At 46.5% G+C, this 24,549-nt stretch overlaps 1 protein-coding gene across 3 annotated transcripts in view; it reads left to right on the forward strand.

Moving 5' to 3' along the window:
* Positions 1–24,549, forward strand: part of CYRIA (CYFIP related Rac1 interactor A) — a 104,644-nt gene that overhangs the window by 14,981 nt on the left and 65,114 nt on the right. Inside the window, exon 1 of one of the 3 annotated variants that reach the window (XM_058551756.1) lies at positions 24,375–24,426. The exons of the other annotated variants lie outside the window; for them this stretch is intronic. The gene's annotated coding sequence lies outside the window, so the exon portion shown is untranslated. Of the gene's footprint in view, positions 1–24,374; positions 24,427–24,549 lie in introns of those variants that run through there. 3 annotated transcript variants of the gene reach the window in all.

Raw genomic sequence — 24,549 nt, forward strand, 5'->3', positions numbered from 1 at the left:
TCAGGATATGAAAAGCCTCGGGTGCTGAATGAAAACAGCCTCTGTGGGTAAATGGGGGAGGGAGGTGTCGGAAGTCAGCCGAGTTCGGGTCCGAGTAGGAAACCAGCGGTGTGAATCGTTGTGAAAGGCAACGTGCAGCCCCCTCAAAAATAGCTTTTGAAAACTGAGCTCTCTGGTGAAAAGATCAGCGGCTGCTCAGCCTTCCATATATGTCAGCAAGCCGGGACGGAGAGCGCAGAGCCGGCCCGAAATGTGTCTAAATAAATGATTAAGGTGACTCACTCACTCCCGTTGAAACGAGCTTTTTTAAAAAGTGAAAGTAAGAGAGAAAGAGAGTAAAGCAAAGAGAAAGAACGATAGGGCTCGAATTTAAAAGAATAGAAACAAGAAAATTGAATTAGTCACTCATGTCAGATCCTGTGAGCCTCTGTCCTGAATTACTACCTCCCTGCCTGGGTTTTAAGGTCAGGGTCTCTTTATGTTTGAATTTCCCGGTGAAATAACACACCGTTCCCAGCGCCGGATCCGGGCGGGTGATGGGCACTCCGGGGATGCTTGTCGTGAAGCTGCTACCGGGCTTCCCTCTTCAGCCTAGGAAGCCTTCCTGGGACCAGCGGAGAGTAGCCACTGTCCCTGAGAAGTTTCAGTGTGACGATGTGCAGCCACTCAGCCACGGGGCGGAAGAGCTGAGGCCAGAAGCCCGTTCAGTTTAACAGAGATGGAAGCTCTGTCCTCCGATTCTGCATTTCTTTTATTGTATATCTCTTGTTCTTTTGCTACATCATCCCTGCTATCAGGAACTGGCCCAGAGACCAATGAAAACTTTACAATTCGCTAGTGTTTTAATCAATTGCAGTTTTCAAAAGAGAGTTTTACTCTAAAGATGGGTCAGTCTTGTTTTTAATCATATCTGGCTATGGTAAGTCTATAGTTTTATTCCCATTACTTTCATCTCTTTGCTGTTTGATTCTGGGCCATCACTTAACCACTCTTAGGTCTTAGGAACCTCATCTATAAAATAGACAAATTCCCTCTTCGCTGACCTCCGCATAATACCTGTGAACATGAAGAGATTTAATATGGGATCATGTGGAGTATTAGTCAGTTTTGCTGCAGTAGAAACAGCCCCCAAATTTCAGTGGTTGGTAGCAATGAGCATCTCACTTATGTCACATATCAGGGGCTTCTGTGGCACTGCTCCACCTTTCTTATTCCGGGACCTGGGCTGAAGGGGCAGCTGCTTCTTGGAATGTGTCTTGACCGAGGGAAGAAAGTGAGCAAGGTGGCAGAAACTTGACATGCTTCTTGAAGCTTCCACTTTATTCTACTCACATTCCATTTGCTAAATAGGGCAAATGACCAAGTTCTATATCAAATGTGTCTCCCCTCCCATGGAAGGGGAGATGGTGCATGCAAGTCACATGGTGACCAGAAGGGCTGTATAATCTTTTACAATTGAGAAAATACTGCAGACTAACCCATATACTGTAAGCCTGTTAAACAAGATGTGAATGTTATGTTCTTAGTAAGATAATACTTGATGGCATAGTAGAAATTAAGCTTACATCCAGTGTTGATATTTTGGTCAACTAGACTACACGGTACTAGCCAACATTCAATTATACTAGAATGTAGTCGCTCCAGGATGGAAGATGTTCTGTGTTATTTACCCACATATACTGGGGTAAAACCTAGCACTGTGCTTGGCAAATAGTAGATATTTGACACTTGTTCTGAATACTACTTGTTCTGAATAACTGCATGAGGTCACAGCTGCTCCAATACTCTGGGAACCCAAGAGTCAAATATAGTTAAAGTTTCCACAGTCTATTTAAGTTAGCAGATTTGGCAAAGCATGTATTTTAAGTGCACTAGATAAACAGGTTTATCAATTTATTTCTTAAATTCAAATATAATCACATCTCTGAAGCTCTTTTTCACTTATGTTGGAACACGTCATTGCATCAAAGAACTCTCGTGGTGCGATTGTAACTCAAGGTGCCCAGCATTGTTGATAGTCACTGTCCTGGTCAGGGCCGGTAATGACAGTGCTTTTGACTACTGTCGCGTCTTTCTTTGGGGCTTTCCACAACACTTATTCTTCTTCATATCTTTTGTTGTTGTTGTTGTTCCTACTCTGTCTTGCTGGAAGCAATGGTAGCCTCTTAAATTTGGAGAAGGAAAATGAAGGCACCAAGATGTGAGGGCAGGGCCAAGGCCATGTGGGGGATGTAGGCCACCCCTCCGCTCGGCAGCTGTGTGACCTCAGGCTGGTTACTCAGCCTCCCGGTGTCTCATTGTTCACGTCGCCAAAATATGGATACTCATAGTAGCATCTTCCACCTTGGCGTATGGTGAGGATTTAATGGGGTGGTACATGTGAAGTGTTGGAGCCATGCTTGGCACACAGTGAGTGCTCAGTGCATTCATGATCCATTTTAGTTATTAGCCCCTGACCAGCTTTGGCACAGAAGGGAGAGCAGCAGGCAGAGAGCAGCACAGCTGTCTGCTCCTCGGGAACCATCTTCTGTGTTGCTGGTCTTTTGAGAAGGGAGAGCAAAAGCAGAAATGAGGTTCTGGATGGAGGCTGGGATGTGGGACTCCATGTGCTAAGGGACTGAGATGCATGGGGAGGAAGGCAGGGCCTCTGCAGCAGGTGCAGCCACATTCCTGTCTTGAACACATGATAGAGTGCAGAGACTGGAAAGCTCCTCAGGTTCAGGGTCCTTGTTACTACTGTACCTGAGCCTGGGTGGTCAGGGGACCTCCTGGGCTTCCTGGTTGAGCAGGTCTTCTAGTCAGTTCCAGCCACGGGCCTCAAACTGCTATGTTGGTGACTTGGGCAGGAGCTTCCCAACGCAGTGCTCTTTTGAGGCATAAGGACATTCATAGGGACGTTGTCCATCTTTGTCCTGGGCCTCTGATTGTGTCTCCCGTGACGGCCTGGGTCAGGCAGTGTAGGGCTAGTCTGTCAAGGGTGTGAGGCCTCTATGTGTGAAGTGCAGCTCAGGAAAAACGCTCAGAGCCAGTCTCAGGTTAGGGGCCGTGGGGCTCCAGGAGGATGTTTAAAATGCAGACAAGCACCCCTCCTCCCAGATGCCCCACATGGTAGGAGGCACCTTCCACACACCGTAATATGCTCTGGGGTCCTTGCAAACCATCACCGCCTATTTCCCTCTAAGACCTCGAGTAGACAACGTTCTAAGAGGCCAGTGTGAACTGCAGTATGAACTTGAAAATAATAAAACGTTCTGCTTCTTATTCTGTGATTGAGATTTACCTTTTCTCTAACACTTTTAATTTAAATAATTTCATCCTGAGCATCCAGACATTTCAAAATGCATTTCAACATCTAATCCTTTTGTGACTAGGATTAACAGATTTTAGCAAGACAAAACAGCTCATTTAAAATGCTGTGTTTTAGTAATAACAGGGAAAATATAAGCCTTATTTACATGTTAATCATTTTTCCCTTCTGCTAACATTAGTGGGGTGAAATGTTCTGTGTACATCTCTGATGATGTGTGTCACTCAGGGGCACAAGGACACTTATTTTCTGGTCGACTCCCAACTACACTATCTCCCTTACTCTTCACAACAGCGTCGGAAATTACACATTATTTATGCCCATTTTAGGGAAGAGGGAACTAAGTCTCAGGGGCCCATATGAGCGCTTGGCTCAGGTTATAATAGCTGGTAAACGGAAGGGCCGGGACTTGAACCCACAAGTGTGTCTCACCCAGAGCGTGTGTTCTTGGCGCTGCATAGGATAGCGATGTGTTGCATGATGATCAGACCAGACTTTCTGGGGGCACTTTATCTCCCCAGCTGCTTGGGCCAAAGTGGGTGAGGATTTGTGTTTGTGAAAACCTTTATAATGTGGCTCAAAGTGTTTATGTGAGGGCTGTCCTAGTAGTCAGGAGACATGGTCTCCTCTGCAAAGTCCTCCTCCTCCCAACCGTGCAGCGGGGTGGGGAGTGGGGAGAACTCAGGGTTAATCCAGCCTGGGCTCCCCGGTGGGTGAGTGCTTCCCACCCACCCCATGTCGTCAGCTTCTACCCGAGACTGAATGTCTACCTTTGTCCTTCTGCACATGTTCGGTAGCAGTGGGGCTGTGGTGACTGAGCCTGGTTCGTTCATTCATTCGTTATCTCATTCCCTCAACAAATATTTATTGAGCATCTACTGTGTCCCTAGCACTGAACAAAACAAAGCCTCAGCTTTTATCTTTTATGCACACGTGCATGTGCACACACACACACACACACTATGTTGGGCAGTAGTGAGTACTGTAAGAAATAAAGGTGGGCAATGGGGTAGAGAGTGAAGGAGGTTCCCTTTTATATGGCGGTTCAGAAAGGCAGTCGATGAGCAGACACCTGAAAGGAGTGTGCGGTGAGCCATGTCGGTACTTGTAGGAAGAGTGTGGATTGGACAAGGCAGAAGGAAAAGAAAATGGGGAGACCTCGAGGTGAGAGTGTGCTTTGCTGATTCAAAGGCAGGAGAAGAGGCCCGGAGGTATGTCTGGGGAGAGTAAATGAAGCCTGGAGTGGTAAGGGATGAGGTGGAGGCCGGACAGAGCCTCTAGTGCCTTGTGGAATGGAATTTCAACAGGGAGAAAGGAACTAACGTTTCCTGAGCACCCATTGTGCACTCAGCTCTGGGCTGGGTCTCATCTTTTTAGTAACTCTGGAAGAGGCGCTGGTACAGGTGGTGCAGGGGAGAAGGCTGAGGTGCTCGTCTGCAGTCAGATCACCACAAATGGCAAAACCAGCCTTTAGACAAGGTCTTTTGGATTTCAGAGCACATCCCAGAACTGCTTCAAATTTAGACATTTGTTAATTATTTAGTATTTGAATATACTTGTTCATTTCTCTGCTTCATATCAACCGTGATGATATGAAGGAAAGCTGAATTTCCACTCACTAATTTGCATTAACACAGTTAATGGCTATAAAACATCTTTTTGGAAAGGAGATTGTGCCAGATGTGGTTTCATTGCTTGAGAAAATTAATACATGCCCTGTTACCTGGTATGTATTAGAAGTGTTAGTGTAGGTTCTCCAGAGGAACAGAACAAGTAGACAAGATACATGTATATCCAAGAAGTCCTAGAGTTGCAGTCTCAGTCTGCAAGCTGGAGACCCAGGAGAGCTGACGGTGATGGTAAAGTTCTAGTTAGAGTCCAAAGGCCTGAGAACCAGGAAGGTCGATGGTTTGAGTTGGAAGGCAGGAGGAGACCCATGTACCAGCTGAAAGACAATCACGCGGAGAGAGCACTTCTCCCTTTCTCAGCCTTTTGTTCCATTCAGGCCTTCAACGAGTTGGATGAGGCCCACCACATTCTGGAGGGCAGTCTGGTTAACTCAGTCTACCAATTCAAATGTTAATCTCATCCGGGAACACCCTGAAAGACACACCCAGAATAATGTTTAACCAACTATTTGGTCACCCCATGGGCCAACAAGGTGACACACAACACTAACAATCACAGAGACCATTTTTATAAATGTAAATACAATTAAAGAAAGCAGAAAGTAACAACTAGGAGGCTCCAACACTAGACATGCCTTCTTTGGTCTTGCGGGAGGCCTGAGCTCACTTGCCAGGACAGCGCCCAGAGCCTGTCTCCCCTCGCATGGTCCAGCTTCCCTAGATTCCTAAGACTCTGCTTTTAGCCAATTCAAGCCCTCTCTATTTTCAGGGCAGCACTCAAGCTCCACTTGATAGGTTGACCAAACAGGCAGGATTCTTTGTGATCATCTCAACTAGGGATTTTCAAAATATTCTATGTCATGGCCACATGGAAAATGGTAATATTTGTACGGCACACAGAGGAAATGGATGAAGTTGCTTGTGGCCACAGTGGAGTGGCCTGGAAGCTCTGGCCACCCTGACCCCCCTAGCTGTCTCTCTAGTCTAAGAACATAAATTAGCAGTTCTTGTCACATGGTTGGAAAAATCTGATTTAGACCAAGCCATCTGTTTTACAGATGAGAATACTGAGGCCCAGAGAGGGAAAAACCAGAGCTGCCTGGTTACTACTTGAGACCTTCAAGCACACTTCTGGTTGCACTGCACGGCCTCCCTTACCATTTTAGTCACTCCAAATTTCTGAATTATTCATCAGTCGTTTGTCACAAATTGTCAAGGACAGCTGACTTGTGTATGTGTGTGTGCATGTATACACACACGTGACCTCTTCCCAACTAGGTCATAAATTATCTATGGACAAGGTCTTTGTCGTGTTCTCTTTCTCTCCTTTCTTACACCCTTCAAAGTACTAAGCATAATGGCTTGGGCTTTTCTATTATTAAAGTATAAATGAATAATCATCCATCCTTATCCTTTTAAATAAACTGTAGCATCCTCCTACATCATGTCCCTTCTTCCAGAAAGTGTTCCCTGATGTCGCTGGCTGTAAATAATCTCTGCTTTGTCTGGCCCTCCAGAGCATTTTCTTTGTGATATCTTAGAGCTTTTACTGTTTTCTATCTTATATTAGGGCATTAGGGGAATGTATTCCATCTCCCCCTCCAAAAATACGACCACCCTGAAAGCAGAATTACATGTGGTTCATGTAACATTTTTGAGGGTCTATTACATATCAGATACTGCACCAGGTCTGTTATTACAAGAGCTCACTTAAACTTCAGCAGCCAAATGAGGTGGGCACGGCATATTAGCTTCATTTTATTATATGAGGAAACTGAGGCTTGAAGAGGAGGTCCCTATTCAAGACTGTTTTAATTGCAGCCAAGACCTCTGGCTCTAAATCCCATACCCTTTACACCAGCCCAGGATACTTCCTTGCTTACCTTAGAGAATGTTTGTTGAATAAATATACAAGCCAAGAAGAGGTGAGTTAATTAGTTAGAGGGTAACCAATGCCAGACGTAAGTCATGTGTGATTTTTGTTAGTGGTCATAAAAGTACCCTCATATTGGAAAAAATGAAAAGAATGTTGGTTCTCATGATTGTTCTGCTTGCTTGCCAGTTGTCCCCTGGAACATCTGCAGGTTCAATTGTAATATGACTTTCAGATGAAAGAATGTTGTAACTGTCCCAAGTCCTTCTCCCCTGATTGCTACCACAATGAAAACAGGATTGTACACTTTTTCATTTTAATGTTAATCGGTTTCCTTGATAAGTCTTGCATTATGAGGGAAATCCAATCAGCTGGTGACCTCTAGGAGGTTCAGTGGTTGTGGCTGTGTGTGTGTGTGTATGGGCAGCAGGGCTATGAACATCCTGCTTTATTTTTCTGCTCTCCTTTCTTCTTATTTCCCATAGCAATAATTGACCCCCTTCCATGGTAAAGACCCCCCAAAGGTAGAAGAAAGCATGCACAGCAATGCTGGGTTCATTTTCCATGTGATTATCTAAGTGTGGCTTCCAAGGAAGTTACTTCTCAAGCCCAGTTAATTCCTGACTCTAATCAGAGCCCGAAAGCCCGTAATCATGCTTCTGAGTTTGGCAAGTCTTTTCACAAACATCTGTGAGGAAGACATGCTTAGAGGAAGCTTTTGACAGACAACAGTACTTAAGCCACAGCACCCGCTGGACAGATGTGTCTTGAATAGCATGATAAGCTCTGGCTCACAGAAGGCGTGGCAGGGAGTGCCCTAGAGGAAATGGTCATCTGAGGTTAGAACTCAATGAACTCAGTCTTCAAAGGGCCCTACAGATCCTCACCACAGCCTGTGTGCCATGCTGGTGTGATGATTCCCTTTTTATGGATGCAAATGCTAAGGCTTCCGTGACTCAGCCCATCCACTAAAGGGACGGATCTTCAAGTAGAGCCTCTCTGATTCCAGTTCTAACCTCCCCATGCGGCAGGGTGGACATGCAACTAAGTGGGGTATTTGACTTGGCCCCACACCAGCTTTCTACCTCGAATTAAATCACAGCAAGAGTAGAGAATGCTGAGATGCTGGCATAGGGAGTCAAGAAGAGTGTACATCAGCGCCCTTTACCACTTCCAGGTCTGCAGGTAGATGAACTTGACTTTTAGGCATCAAATCCTTATCGAATGTCTGCTGGAAGCCAGGCACTGTGCTAGGCACTCAGGGGAAAGTGAAGGCTAATGCAACTTCTGCCTCGAGGACAAGTCTAGTGGAGAATATATCTTCTACTTAAGAATGTATTCTTAGATTGTGGAACTGGTCCTGGCAGGAGACGTTCAGAAGGCATTCATTCATTTCTTCATTCCTTGAACAAATAATTTGCAAACACTCACTGTGTCTGGGTGGGCACTGAGGGTATGACAAGGAGGAGGACTGACGTGAGCTTGACCCTGAAAACATACTTGCAGGAAGTCTAATTGTGGGCGAATAGAGACAGAACTGGGGATATTGTCTTTGTAATATTTTAGGGGCAAAAAAAGGTGTGAAAAAATGTGTAATGTAAATAAAATCGTCGAGGGGATGTTTATGCACAGTTATTTACTAGCTTTCATGTGTTTCATTTCTATTTTGACTGTATGTCTTTTTTACAAAAAAGCATAGCCGTCCATGGAAGTCCCTCGGAACTTTCCTTGGCTGATCTAGACAAGTTGGAAAGAGCTCAACTGTGCATCTTTAGTGGTTTTGTATAATGCAGGCAGGCTTTTGCAACACTGTCACTTCTTAAGATGTTGGATAAGTTTTTGTCCCAGGCCCTTGCTTCTGGTATTCCCCCTGCCTACAAGTGCCTTTCAGCTGCATTCCTCTGTGGCTAGATGCTATTTATTGTTTAAGCTACAGTTTATAGATCATTGGCTAAAGTCATTCATTCATGCATTCAACAAATATTTATTGAATGCCTAGTTGGTGCCATGCATAGTTCTAGGCACTGGGGACATAATACATTAGTGATAAAAAATAGATAATAAATTAATAATGATAATAACTCAGGTAAAGGTAATAAAGTAATATTTATTGCCTTCTAGTATATTAAAAGGTCAAAAGAGCAAAGGGGGAAAATGGAGCAGAGTAGAGGGGGTACATTCTGATCTATGCTGGATATATTTTAAAGGTAAAGCCAGAAGAATTTCCTGAAGGATTGGATGTGGGGCATCAAATAAAGAGGAGGCTAAGATGACTCAATATTTTGTGCTGAGAGACTGGAAGGATGGAATTCTCATTAGCTGAGATGAGAAAGACTGTGGATGAAGCAGGATTGGGAGGGGAGATGAGGAGTTGAATTTGGGGCTTTTTAAGTTTGAGTTGCAGGCATCCAAGTGTAGATATTGAGTAAGTCGTTGGTTATTGCAAGCAATGGAGAGGTCAAAGCTAGAAATGTGAATTTCAGATTTATCAAAATAGAGATGTTTAAGGCCGTGACACTGGGTGAGATCACCTTAGGAGTGAGACCTCATAGAGGAGAGAGAAACTGAAGACCTGAGTCCTGGGGGATACCAACATCAAGAGTTTTGGAAAAAAGGAATCGCCCAAGGAGTCTGAGAAGGAGCAGACATTAACTAGGGGGAAAAATAAGAGACTGTGAACTCCTAGAGGTCAAGTAAATAAGACTTTCTAGAAGGGATGGTGACTCACTTGTGTCAAAATTGCTGTCGGTCTAGTACAGATGAAGACTGAGGATTGACCATTGGATTTAGCACCATGGAGGTCATTAGTGTCACCCACCTATGACCCCAGCCCACCCAGCTTGCCTCTTCTGCATGCTGTATGCTCCTCTAATGATGCTCTTCTACACTGCAGTGACACGATCTGTTTAGGTCACTCTGCCCCCACAAAATAGCTTTGTGTCTGCAGTCCTGGAGCCATCCTCACTAGTTTACTTATATAGTGTTAGTGAGCACCTTCTCGAACCTATCTAGATAGAGTGAATATGCAAAGGTCAATTGGGCACTCCTCTGCTCTCAGATGCCTTACAGTCTAAGGAGAAAAATAAGGCTTATAGAATCTGTTACAGCAAAAGAAAGTGGTTGAGCTATAGTACAATTATGGGAGTTCAGAGGACAGAGAAATTGTCTCTGGGGATCAGGGTTGAGTCCATGGCTGAAGTGGCCTTTGAATTTGGTCTTGATGGATGAATAGGATTGGCAATGAACGAGGTGGAGAGAAGACTATTTTAGGTAGAGAGAAATATAAGAGCAAGGACATGCAGGTGGGACAGCTGGAGATGTGGCACTGAGCTGAGGGCTGAGTGTGGGAAGGAGAGAGGGAAGGGGAGGATAGGCTAGAATGTTGGCTGGAACCTGATGAAGAGGGCCTTAGAAATTAGAGGCTGGCCTTTATTTCTCAGTCAATGAGGAAATCATTAAAGGCTTTTGAGCCATGGAGTGACTCAATAATAGCTGTGCTGCTTCAGGAAGAGTCATCTGGCTGCGTGTGCAAAACCATCCAGGAGGAAGATAATAAAGGCCAAAATTAGGGCAGCCGCAGTGGGAGGAAAGAGGAGGGGGCGACGTGAGACACCGCTGAAGCGGAGTCCACAGGCCGTAGCGCTTCAGAGTGCAGGGTGCTCGGGGTGTAGCGGGGGCTCTGGTCCCTCCCTAAAAACCACATAAGCCTTTTGAAGTGCAGTGGCCTAGGTGGTCACTGGTGCTTGTCACCTCCACCCCCACCCTCTTCCGAACCGTGAGTGCTCAAACTTCACCTCATTAATGAAACGAAGCTTGCCTATTTTTGGAACTCTGTGATTAACACGGTTTCTGCATTCAAGAAACAAAGGACCTCTGTGAATTTCAGATCTCTCCACCTGCACTATGCCCACCTTAAAGGGGTAATTGTGAAGATGTGAACAGTGGCGAGGGCCCATCCCGGTCACCTCCAGCCTCCAATATCTGATCCTCTATTGCATCTGATCTGATCAATTGAACACCACGTTTTCAGGAACTCTTGAGAAAAAGCAGTTCTCAAAATCCAGAGAGGGCAAAAATAAGATGTCACCCCAACCAGCAGTGCCATAGGAAATGCCAAGTGACTCAAATGGGGCTCATTTCCCCTAGAAAATCCAGCCCCAGGAGCACGGCTTTTGTACCAGAGGACGGAAACCCTTTCACTGTTCTGCGATTCTCTCAGCATCAGCTCGGGTGGGCTGAGACATAGCAGGTAATGGCACCCAGGGGGATCATCACAGATTTCAGTGAGGTTGGAACTCCAGGCTGTGGGGGAAGGGCCTGGCCTGCAGCCAATCCCAGCATCCCAATTCATGTGGCAGCATGGGGGGAACAGCCTTTGTGGCGAGGCTGGCTTTCTCCTGGATCTGCCCATAAAAGGATAAAAGTGCTGCTATCTGGTCGGCATTGGATAGGATTGCTGATGATAAATTTTTCAAAAGTGTAGATTTTTTTCCCCTTTTTGCAAGGAGTGTGTGTGTGTGTGTGTGTGCATGTGTGTCTGCTTTCACACAGTTTGCAGCCTGTATGTAGTAACAGATGGAGTCAGCCTCATCTTTTATCTAGTGTTACAGAAGATAAAACTGAAACTGGATGATATGCTGCCTCTTCAATTTAAGAGAGAGAGAAAAATAAAATAGGCTCTTTAAGGGAAGCCCTTATGGTAGCAAAGAGCGGTCCAAAATATTGTCTGGCTCTACTCAAAAGGCAAAGTACAGCAGAACCATTTAGAAGCGATTTTCTCACTCGCCTTCCCTGACTTTTCCAAAATATATGATCTCTGTGTCACAAGTAGGCCAAGCTTTAAGGCTATCGTGAATTATATATCAAGAGACAGCATTACCCAGGAGTCTCGAACAAATGCCCCATGCTTTAAATTTTACAGACATTTCCCCCCCAGCGGCAGCAATTTCTGTCACTGCATTCTTCCTGAGACGGAAAAGGAAAGTGTTTTACAAAATGCGAGATGAGACGCTATGCTAATAAAGGTAATTGTGAAATGGTGGAAACCCTTCTGTTCCCCTCTGAAGGAAGCTTTTATCCCCCACCCACTGGCCCTGCACTCCAGGTGCTTAGACGGGCAGCCTGCTTCGGATTTGTCCTGCCTGATTTCAGCAGGAGTCAGACCTCCACAGAGCCGGGGCTGACTGAGAGAGGACACAAATCAGCCCGGCTTTTGTGCCCACCCTGGATGGCAAAGACCTGCCCTTTCAGCTGAAGATCAAATATTCTTTGCCCACCTGTATATTCTCTGAGATTCAAGAAGGGCTTTGTGAAAATAATTCTTTTATTTGAAATTGGAAACATTAACTGGATAAATACGAAAGATGGGTTTTTGGCATTTGTTTTTTTTCGCTTCCTTCCAACTGCTGCGTGGATCAGAAAGTTAGCCTAGTACCCAGGTGCCAAGGACAAGATGTTCCCAGGCAGGCACAGCCAGGGCAGGGCCTTCCAGACAGGAGCACCCACGGCGGCAGGGCTTGGTCTTCTCTGTTCCATGTGCCGTAATCTCCATCCCAATTCCTTCTTCTGGGGTGGGTATTTTACAGTTCTGAGCTCTCCTTTATACAGCCTTGAGAGAAGCCGTGTGTAATTCTTCATATAGGCTTCTCATCTTTTTGTCATCGTTAATAACCGTTTCATTACCATCTCACTTTATTCTTATAACACTTCTGGGATATGGAGTGCACATCATGTTTTTCCTATTTTAGAGATGAAATCATTGAAAGCCAGAGTGAAGAAGTAACTAGACTCACATCACTACCACTAAAGTAGTCATAGGTAGACAGACAGACAGACAGATAGATAGATAGATAGATAGATAGATAGATAGATAGATAGATAGATAGATAGAAAGATATAGATAGAAAGATTTAGATAGAGACAGGTAGATAGATATAGGTAGGTAGGTGGGTAGATAGATAGATAGATCTACACATGCACACATGTATATGATATAAAATACAAACCCGACAAAATTGCCCTGTCCCTGCCAAATAATAAAAGGTAAAACTCGATGTTCCAGCTCCCATTTAGAGGAGACCCTCTGTAGTCTGGCTCAACCCCTGCCTCACTTTTCGGTCCAGGCTTCCCTCCACCCCATCATTTTCTTACACTCCAGCCATACCCAACTGCACATAGTTCCTTACATCAGGAAGTTCATCACTTCTATCCATTTTTATTCCCTTGTGACCTCTGCCTGAGCATCTTCTGTCCCCATTCTCATTCTCCTGTCCCCCATTTGCCTGGCTCAGTCCTGTATGGATTCCAGACTTGGCTCAGACATTGACTCCTCTATGAAGCCTCGATTGACGGGCTTCCCACCACGTGGCTGGGGTTAGGTGGCCATCGCTGGTGCCTCCACGTCAGCCTACGCTTCCCATTGCAGCAACTGCCACCCTGTATTTTAATTGTCATTTCATGTATTCATCTTTTCTGGTAGCTCATGAGCTACTAGCAAACATGGGTGAGGTGTCACACTTTATTCTCAGAATCTTCCTCCCTAGAGTGGAAGAAATACAGGAAGCTAGTGATAGGCTGCAGGGTGGGCCTTGGTGTGTGGCTGCATCCAGACCCCAAGATGAGGTCACAACCACCACTCCATTCATCACCTCCACTGACCCAGGCCCTCAGCATCAGGCCCAGCTGGCACGTTTATGAAGAGGTTGCCCTCGAAAGTCTGTGGCGTCTGATCTAGCACTGAGTCAACAGTCACTGGAGGATAAGCAGGTCATTAGGGTAGAAGGAACACAGGATTCAGAATCAGATAGACCTGTGTGAGAATCCCGCTTCTGCCATGGATGGGCTGTGTGATCTCAGGAAATTCACCTAAACACCCTGAGCCTGTGTATCTGCCAGTAAAATGAGAGAGATGTTACTTGAAGCTATTTTTTAATAATGAGAGATTATTTTGTAAAGTACATGGTGCAGAAAGGATATTCAGAAATATTGGGCATTATTAGTATGAAAAAAGTCAAGCTTGCAGTCCAATAAATCAAAAGATTATTAATAATGTAGAAAAATGATTTTGACATTACTGATATTATCATTTTGTTGCTTTAGATAATACAACTTTATATTAAAAAGGAAAGAATTTGTTTAAGGCACGAGCATCGGAATCAAAGAAATTCACTAGCTGTTTGGTCTTAAGCACATTTTTGTGTGTGTGTGAGGAAGATTAGCCCTGAGCTAACACCCGTTGCCAATCCTCCTCTTTTTGCTGAGAAAGACTGGCCCTGGGCTAATATACGTGCCCATCTTCCTCTACTTTACATGGGCCACAGCATGGCTTGATAAGCAGTGCATGGGTCCGCACCCGGAATCCAAACCTGTGAACCCCGGGCCACCAAAGCGGAGTGCACGAACTTAACCACTACACCACCAGGCCAGCCCCAAGCACATTTTTTACTTGTCTTGGCCTAGATTTCCTTGTCTCCATTATGGGCATAATTAGACCCATGTTGCTGGGTCGTGGATGTGAAGGATGAAAGGGGCCAAGCTTAGCAAAGGTGAGAGCTGGTTACTTCCTTCCTCGTGAAGCCCCAGATCCTCCCTGGATTGTAACCAGCTTGTTCCTGAGCTCCAAGTAAGCCTTAGAGAGGGAGTTTAGAGACTTGAACAAAAAGATTTTCTGGGCACACAGAAACCTGCCTCCTCCCCTGGGCCACCAGCCCCTCATTGATAAAATACAGTGGGTGGGCAGACAGTTGCTCGGGTGGCTTCCAGCTCTGGCATTCTGTGAGTCTAATTTATATTTGAGTGACTTGTCATTCATAGACAGGAAGGGCAAAGTGATCCTCATTACTCCACTCGCAGTTCTGGTGCCTGGGAAGGCACTGGGTCCTGCCACATCTAGAATTAGCTCTGAACCCTTGAGCTTTTAATTAAGGGGCTTTGTGAGTCAGCTGGTTGATGCTCAGATTCAGATCTTCAGGGGGACACCGAGGGAAGTCCTCTGTCCTGTCATCCACTCTTGAGAAATTGGCTGGTTCTCCCAGCGTAGGGACGACGGGGAAATGGGAGTCTTGCAGGGCGACTTCCAGGAAACGCTTGTGGCTAAGCTTCGCTCCAAAGCCTCGCTGACTCCAGGCCTCAGAGGCTCAGGGACAGTCGGTATGTTGCATGTCATCCCTTTTATCCTTGTGAGTGTCTGAGCTGTGCCCACCTCGTCCGGCTCGGTTACAGTTCCCCCATGGTGGCCACCAACGCCGGGAGTGTTTTTTACCCATTGCTGTTTCCGCTTCGGGTGGTTTGTGCTAAATGCATTTTCAGTCCCAAGTGGTACAAGGGATAAAAGGATTGTCTAAAAAAAGTGGTTTCTGAATGTGTGGAAAGCAAGGCTGCCTGCTGTGTGTTTTTAACAATTGCCTCCCCAGAGGATGGTTTGAAAACCTCACCTTTCAAGATGTTTCAACTCATATTAGCAAGTGACTTAAACAAAATCGCTCCTCTGACCACTGCTTCTATGATTGTCAGGCTAGTGATTACTAACCCGAGTCTCCACACCATTTCTTCTCCTTTCCCTCCCAGAGGAGGTGAAATAGCACTTGTCAGATTCTTCTACCTGGTGTCACTGTGCAGGGGGTGTGCACACACTGGAATGTGGACCTGCTAGAGAGACTGCATTATAGTTTCAACTGGACCCATTTGCGCTTTCCCCAAACCATTACTGAGCTCATACTCTGTGCCCGGCACCATGTTGGGGCCAGAGTTGTGACTTATTCTTGTGTTGTCACGCTGTAGCACACATCACACTGTTCTCCACCCATTGGCCTTCCAGAGTTCTCATGGACTGACCCAGTTTCCTTTATTTTTCTCCTGCTTGCTGGTATATTCAAGGAATTTGAAGGGGCTACTGTGTGAGGACAGGTTGGGGGCTCTCCTGTCATTGTAGGATGTTTACCAGCATCCCTGGCCTCTACAAACTCGATACCAGTAGCACCACACACACTCCAGTTGTGACAACAACCAAAAATGTCTACAGACATTGCCAAATATGTCCTCATCACTTTACATTTGCCAAAATGCTCTTATGTCTCTTGTCTTAGTTTATATAGTTGTGTGTAAGGAAAGCAAGGATTTTTGCTCCTCTTTTAAACTTATGGTAGTTGAAGACCAGGAAGGGAAGAAACTTGTCCGTCAAACAGTGAGTTGAGGGCAGAGCTATAGCTATGATTTACATGTCCTGTCTTCCCAAAGCATTTCCTTCTCATAGATGCATTTAGTGGTGTGTTGATAAATATTTGATAACTGATTCTCTGGGAAAAACAAAAACAAAACACACCTGATTAGGAATGTTTGCCAATTTTCATTCTATTTTCAAGACCTCGCTGAATGTAAAGCTGGGAAGAGATATGTATAATTGGCTCTGGTGAGCTGGTGCCAACTGGCTCCAGGACGCCACTGGATCCATGTGTGCTTCTGTTCAAATATTAGTCTTGCTCTCTTCTGGACTTTGGTCTTCCGACCCTCTTCCCTTCCCTGTAAACACACACACTTGTTACTATGAGGCATGATGGGGGAAGCATTAGCCTGGTAAGGGTTTTGGATCACCTCATTGGTAGTATAGAGCAGTTAAAGTGGCATTTCCTCTTTCTTCTGTTAAATGAACATCTGTTTTCACAATCTTTCCATATAAGGAGTTGTAGGAGCAGTAGGACAGCTCTGGTCCTAGAACAGAAAACAAGGAACTCATCAGGGGATCTCCTGGGTGGAATGAACTCCTGGGCAGGAACTAAGTGATGTTGCTCAGTATCAGATATGTTGAGTGGGAGGTGCTTGGAGCTACCAGGTAGTGATGGCCAATGGAATGTTGGGCATACCACGCTGGAGCACAGGAGTAGGGTCTTGGCTAGAATTTTCGTCCAGATATGAGCTCTGACTTCTGTAAGCCTCAGTTTCCACATGTATAAAAGGAGAAATAAAATCCCCGCTTCTTGATGTAAAGAGCAAATAAGCTATCTTATGCCTGAACCTGAGATGTCTACTCACCCACTCAGTTGCTTGGTGGATTGACTAGTTGTTATAGTATTGAAAACTCATCAAGCCTAAGGATTTATCTGATCTTGACTTTTTCACCTTGACCGTGGTTCTGTGCCATATGCTCCTAGACATCTTCTCTGTGGCCCAGCATTAGACCTGAGGGAGCCTCGGGCTGTGGGAAGAACCCTCAGCTGGTTATCTAGAGACCTGGGTTCTCGTCCCACGTTTAATACCACTTCATTACTAACCTCAGGGAGTAGTAGAGGGGCGGGAGCATGTTGTGGAATTTAGATTTGATCCTGGAAGTGGTGGGAAATGCTTGAAGGGTTTTAAGCAGGGAAGACACATCATCAGATGCATGCTTTAGAAAGTTCTCTCTGCAGAGTACGGGGCCACAGTCCAGGCAGGATGAAATCAGTTAGGAGGTTGGTGCAACAGTCCAGTTGAAAAGTGATGAGGCAACTTGAGGGTGCAAATGCTGAGTGGTGCAGATAGAAAGTGCAGCGAGAGTTCAGAGAAGGGAGAGCACAGTGTGGACCAGGGTATCAGAAGAGTATCAGAGAAGACTTCGTGGAGGAGGTGAGGCTGCTTTTGGCTTTGAAGGATGCTAGAAAGGATGGGGATGTAAGTTTAGGCTGGAGAACGGGGCAAGAAAACACGAAGCTGCAGTAAATCACATTTGGGCTTAAACTGAAAGTTCCTACAAAGAATGGTTCTCAAGTAGTACAGACCGGTTTATGGAGCGACTTGAACATTAGGCTTAGGAATATGGTTTTGTTAGAAGGTGGTGGTTCCTACAGGGAAAGTGCGTTTTCCTGTAGTCTCAGCTTCTGTGGGCATCTTAGCTCGGGCATTTTCCTGTCAGCAGCTCCCACTTCCCTTCTGCCCATGGAAGGCATAGGGTGCACGGATCCTGATGAGGGGGCTGTGCATTCTCGCTCTGCAGCCCTGTGCTGTTGGGGAAGGCAGAATCCCTTTGAGTCTTGAGAATGAATGCAGGACAGAATGTTGATCGTATGACTTTTGATTTGCTTCGCAGCTGGGGGCCCAGGAACAGGAGCAGCTGTGCTATTGTCTGAGCACAATCTCCAATGTCTGTCTAGGCCACAGTGACAGTTCTCGGTAGTGTAGATAAGCCGGCTCCCAGCTGTCGCAGGTACTTCTCAATCATTCCTCCTCGTGTTGACTCTGACTCTCTCCCCCTTTGCTAAGAATAATGGAAATTCCCTGCTTTCCCCCTTGCCTGCTTTGTGAAAGTGTGTCTGGCTCTGTGCACGAAGGTGAAGGAGAGCTAGCCTCCTAGTGTCCCAGTGAAATGAGATTTGTACTTTCTGTGAAGTTAGAAAACAGAGTTTGCTGGGAAATGCTGTGAGCTAGATATCATTCCCTCTGAGGTTCACATGAGGAAACTGAGGCTCAGAGGGGGAAAGCAACTCACCCAAGATTGCACAGCCAGGAATTGGTTGGATGAGAACTAAAACCAGGCACACCTGGAGTTCAGCATATTCCTGTTGGATTTGGAGTGGGGCATTCTGCAGGAGGGGCTCCATTTTCATGCATTTTGAGCAGAGGTCTGCCTTCTAAGAAAATTACTTTCTCAAAGGGCAGTATATATCATGAGTGAAGCTCTTACAGAAACGCTCCATGGAGGGGCTGTTCTAGACATGGAGAGTCCCAAGTTGCAAAGATTCCTTAATTATGTAGATGAGAGTGAGTGACTTGCCCAGTGTCTTAGAGAGATTTAGAGTCAAAGCAGAAATTGGGGTCCAGACCTCCTGCTTCTCAACCCACAGCGCTTTGCCTTCCACCCAGCCTCATGGCTTAAGTGGGGTCTCTACAGAACACCCAACATAAGCCACTTAAAAGGTGCCCTTTGTGGATGGTACCATAGTCCAGGGGCCGCTGGAGTGTTCGCAGGTGGTTTGTGGCACTCGGTGGTGTTTGCTGTGTGGACCCACGTGGCTTGTGGGTACTTGAGTGCTGCAAGTGTTTGCTCGGTATGCTGGAGCACGCCAGAGTCGTCGGGAAATTGGACGACAGGTGAGTCCAGCCAGATTGGCTCTCAGGTCGTGCTTAGTGCAGTCTGGTCACGGCACCATTTCTTAGTTTCTTACTCCTAGGCAGGACTGGCCTTGAACTTCCATAACAATCATTTACTCTGACAGTCCAGGTCAGCTTTGCCCAGCTTGTTTAGGGGCCATCATACCAGCTGAAGTTCAAATAGGTGCCAAATACTGCACCAGTCCTTTTAATGTCGGGCAACCCTAATGACCCTGAAATGGAGCTATTGTTCCCAGTGTACGGATAGGGCAGCCAAGGCTCACGGAAGTTACAGTTCACAACTGCTGGGCCCGAGACCCCAGGTTCTTTCCATAGCCCCATTCTCCTACTAATATGTACAGAAGCGTTTGATATACAAGCTTCCTGTTCAGCCTCACAGTGAGGAGCAGTGCCTGTAAGGTGCTCCACGGCCTGACACCAGCCTCTTTTCCATCTGTATCTCTGCCACCTCTTTCTGCCCTCCCCAGCCACATGGAGCTGTTTACTGCCCTCAGAGAAGCAGAATTGTACAAATTCAACCATCAACACTCGTCATTTGTGCAGGGCTCTTCTCTTAAGGAACTTTCCATCCAGCGGCAGAGATAAAATGTGAAAGTAAATAGCTAAGGTGGTTTTTAGAAGAGAACGCTCATTTGACCTTCAAAGTAGCCCAAAGAGGCTTGCTGGGGTACATAGTCGTAATGTCTGCATTTAACAGCGTTGCATCTGAAAATCAGAAAAGAGAAGTGACTGACTAAAGGTCACACAGCCCAGCCAAGGCTAAGTCGGGGGTAGACCCAGGTTTCGTTGCCCTCCCCCCAAAGTGTTTGTTCTATATCAAGGCATCCTCCTGGCTGTGTTACCCATGGTGCTCAAGCATGGCGTCGCAGCCTGGACCGTGTTTGTCTCTGTTTTATTGCTGCCTGCCTGATGGAGACAAGGTGGTGTCAGCTGCTGACGCCTCAAACCTGTGAAGTTGTGCCCCTCTCCCTCCCGAAAGGCGATGCACCTGTAGTGGCAGCCCTGGGAAGGGAAGAGGGCTCATGAAAGCGCCCCAGTGGTCTCGGATTTAATTGTGCTGCTGCTCAGGCTTGTCAGGGAGAGGAGGAGGCTGATCTCATGCAGTTTCTAAAATGTCTCCCACTCCCCCTCTCCGGAGGAGGGCCTGGTGTAACCAACACTGTGAAGTATTGTCGCAGAGAGACAGCAGTTTTGTTCAGCTGAAACGCTGGGTGGGGTTTTCTGAAGTCATTGATCAGTGTCCTCTCACCATCCACATGGGGACACTTATCTTAATGGCTGTTTAGGGGTGACAGAGATCACACACAGATGTCAAGCCACAACCTGGGAAGAGAGACCTGGGCTCTGGTCCTGGTTCTGCTACCACCTGCCACTTGTGACTGCCTTCCCTGCCCCATGTCAGATACCTCACCTGGGAGTGATGGGCTGGGCGCCTCTACTGCCGTAGAGCACAGTGGTTAGAGCGAGGGTGGTGAGATTGAAACTGGGTTCAAATGTGCACTTCACCACCAACTTGCTGTGCACCCTAGGCTGGTAACTCAACCTCTGTGAGTTACTCTCCAGTTCCTTATCTGTAAGATGTGTCTAATGAAAGTACCGCCAGTTTCACTAAGATTGATATGAGGGCCGAGGGAAATAGTCCCATGATGTTCGGCACAGTGCCTGGCATGTAGTGGTGTGCAGTGAAGAAGAGCCATCTTCTTCTGTCCTACCATCCACTTGTTGACCTCTGATGGTCTAGGATTGCCTGAGCCCAGGCCACCCTGGTCAGCCACTATCTGGCTGCTCTCTAGGCTGCTCTCATACTGGGCTCACATACAGTGTTCGAGTTCTGGCTTCTCCACCTAATTGCTGAGTGGCATTAGACAAGTCTCTTCTCTTCTCTGGAACTCAAGTATCCCCTGAGTAACGTTAATAATAATATTAATCGTAGTAATAATAATACCGATAATAGCAGTAGTGGGTTGAATGGTGGTCCTCAAAAAGATAAGTCCGTGCCCTAACCCCCACAACCTGTGAATGTGACCTTATTTGGAAAAAGGGTCTTATTTACCAAAATTCATCATTTGCAGAAGCTTCTATGCAAAACAGCTAAAAAGCCTCCCTATTTGCGTTATTGCAGGACGAGGGCCCAGAGCCTTGCCAAGTAGCCCCTTAGGCGTCCCTGGGGCTCCCCAGACTGGTGAGTTTCTCTAGAGCTGTCAGAAAACCGCTGGACTACAGGTCCTGTGATGCCCATGATTAACTAACTGCCGGAAACGGGCTCTTCAGAGAATGGACTGAGACCTGTTGCTTTCTTAACTAGTGCTTCACTTTACTGTATTGATGTGTGAGTTTGAGTCAAGATCGATTTCCTGGTTTCGAAAGAACAGAAGATTCTTTTTGCTCTTGGTCAGAGATTCTTGGGAAGGCAGATTCTTGGGGAAAGAGTAAGACAAAAGCAGGCTTTAAGTGCCACCTCCTTCATCCCCAGGCCAGTGGGGTGAAAGGGGAGATCCCCAGCCAGTGGCCTCCAGCTCCCCAGTCTCCAGGCAGGGGTCCATGCCCGCTGGCAGTGGAGAAAGGCCGGCCTGTGCCTGCGACGCACTGCCCCCTGAGGAAACGGCCTCGTGTCCTGTGAGTGGGCTGCAGTTTCTCCAGCGGGTCTGGGCAGCAGCTGCTCCCCTCACTGCTTGCCCATCCAGCTGCCTTAGGCCGCCCCAGCTAGGAGAGCCACCAAGCCCCCACGTTTGGAGGACTGGCTGGTTGTCAGGACAGCTGCACATTCAGGTTCTGGGTGCCAGGGCACAAGGAATTCAACTGTCCTTTTAAAATATGTTGCTAAAACTGGTCACACCCTCACTTCTCAAATCATAGCATGACTACTTTTTAATCAAGTTGCAGTGGCTTGTTTTATATGTAAAGTCTACAAGCTCAGTGGATTTAGAAGACATTCTGGTGAGTAAAGCTAGAATGAACGGCTGCAAAGGAGTGTTTGTGTGGTTTGTAAGCGGGAGATTGTCCAGGAGAATTTTCTACCAACACAACTGGTGTAACAATAACCAGCCCCATGGGACTGTGGATCATGTCAAGGTGTCTCTATGCCCTTGTGTGCCTGGGACAGTCCTGGGTTATGCCTGTTGTCCCAGTGGCATTATCAATAGGCCCCTTTCATTCTCAGAAGTATCCAGGTTTGGATGATAAATCATGTGGTCACCCTGATTGTGTGTGACCATGCACATGCACTTAGTACATATGTAGTGAGGATGATATATTTAAGTAAAAATCTGTGTCTGTGTGCTGTAACAGCTCCAAAGTTGGCTGTGGGTTAGCACCGTTGCACCACCATCATGGGTAAGGCATTTCACCATTTCACAGTACATGCGGCTTAGAGGTGAGATTGTGGGCCAAAGTGTCAAATAGGCAGTGGTTCAGACCCTTTCTCATGGACTACTAGCTTTTTGACCTTTAGCAAATTACTTAGCTTATCTCAACTACAAATTAAGAATAATCGTTCAGCCCTCACAGAGTTTGGGTAATTACTGAATAACCTCCGTGAAGCATCTAGCTTATTTCTTGACACGTGTTAGGCTGCCAACAAGTGGTGTCTGAAATTATTATGATTGTTATTCCATGATTGTTATTATTGGGGGTTTAATCTCTCCATCTGTGAAGTGGTGAGAGATGATCCCTGTTCTGCCCTGCTCCCCAGGTCTTCGTGAGGCTGAAACCAGGCAGCATCCCCAGAAGCCTAGTGTCCCTGGGAGTGTGGGCACTGTTAGAGTTGGGGACTGCCAGCTGAGTCCCGCTTGCCCACCTGCCCAGCGGCTCCATCCATCTGTGACATGGTCACTGGGTTCCCAAGACATCATCCCTTCTACTCTCCCTGAAGACTCTCCTAGCTCGGGCCCTCCCTCCGTCCCCTCCCTGGCCCAGCCCACTTCCTCCTCCCACGAGCTGTGCTGTGTAAACACCAAGACCAGGATGTCATTTACTGGTGCTGACTGATGGGAGGCTACCACCCAAGAGGGCTGGGGACCAAATTCCTGGTCCTGCCTGGGCAGCACCTCTCAGTATTCCCCGCCTGGAGAGTTCCCTCCCTTCCTCTGCCTTTTGAATGAAGGTGTCATCTCTTCCTGCTGCACTTACTTTGTTCTGTTTCTTTCCACTGATTTGCCTCTCTGCAAGCCTCACCCTTTCTTTCCTTTGTTTTTCCTTTCAGTGTAACTGCTTTGAGAGGGAGTATTACAGAGTGGTTGATAGCAGGAATTCGAGCCAGACTGTCTGAATTCAAATCTTGGCTCTACCACCCAAAAGCTGAATCCCCTGGACAAAGAACTCAGTTTCCTCACCTGTGAAAGGGGGCAGCCTATACCTACCTAGCATGCTCGCAGTGAGTTTCAGGGAGTTACCAGATGGACAGTGCTCAGCAAAGCCTGACACACAGTAGGTACTGTTGGGGAAGAAGGAGAATCCCCCTCTGCCCTTTCCCTTAAGGCTCTTATGGCTGGCCAAATAATTAACAAGACAGGTTAGCAGGAGAAAATAATACCAAGTTTAATAACATGTATACATGGGAGAAAGCAGGGACACTGCGTTTCTCAACACAATAGCAGAAATTCTCGTCTTAAATACCATCTTAGCTAAAGACAAAGGAGGATGTTGGGGGTGGGGGGAGTCAGTTACAGGAGATTACCACTAAAGCACAGTAAACAGGAGTAAGGTTATTATGCAGATTTAAGGCCTCACCTTCCACATTGATAAGTTTCTAGAAATGAGGTCATCCCCCCTCTTCCCCATACAGGGAGGGAGATACCTTTACAAATGGAGATTTCCCTTAAAAATGTAAATGTTTGTCTGGCAACTCCTGGCAGGGCCATCCAGAGAATGTGCCCAGAGAGACACAACTTCCGATAAGATGGGCCTGTTGGTGCCTTTCCTATTGTAACATCTATTTTACGTTGTATTACAGCCATTAGATAGAAGATCTGTTCCAGGAAGGAGTTACTATGTCAAATTCTTTAGGCAGTTAGTGGGGGAGGTCAAGTGTCCGTCAGAGAAAACAATCGAGGTAAAGAGATATATTTCAGGGTGGCCAAATCTTGATCTCCCACAGTACTCAATGAATGGATGCTGTTTCATTATCTAAAAGCGTGCCCGTTCATAGTTCTTCATGTTGGCCAGTGCTCCTGGAGCTGTGGGAAGGAGGCCACACTCACGTCTCCTGACTCAGAGTCTAGGCTCTGCCCCTGGTTAGCTGGGACTTTGAACGAGCGTGCTCCCACTGTGGTCTTTAGATTCCTTATCTGCTCAGCCTGGAGGGTGGGAATGTGATCTTTCAGCCTCTTTAGTTCTCGCATCATCTATTTTGCCTTCTCTTTGGTTTGCCCTCCCACTTCTAGAACCATTCAAAAGTGGAAGACACGCAGCTATTCTAAGCTATTCCTCAGCCCCTCCACTGAATGGGGGTTGAGCACATGATGTAGTGAAAAGGTGACAGGTCACTAGACTGGAGGTCAGGAGATGCCTGTTCTAGTCCCGGTTCTGTTGTGTGACCCTCGGTAAGTCATGTCATATTTCTGGATTTCAGATTCCTCATTTTTAAAATGGACTAATGACCCCTCTGCTTTGTACCTCTCTTAAAATGATCAAAGAAGACAAGATATTGAAAAGCGTTCTGCTGG

This window comes from Diceros bicornis, chromosome 12 (assembly GCF_020826845.1).
Source record: "Diceros bicornis minor isolate mBicDic1 chromosome 12, mDicBic1.mat.cur, whole genome shotgun sequence".
In the NCBI taxonomy this organism is placed as follows: Eukaryota; Metazoa; Chordata; class Mammalia; order Perissodactyla; family Rhinocerotidae; genus Diceros; species Diceros bicornis.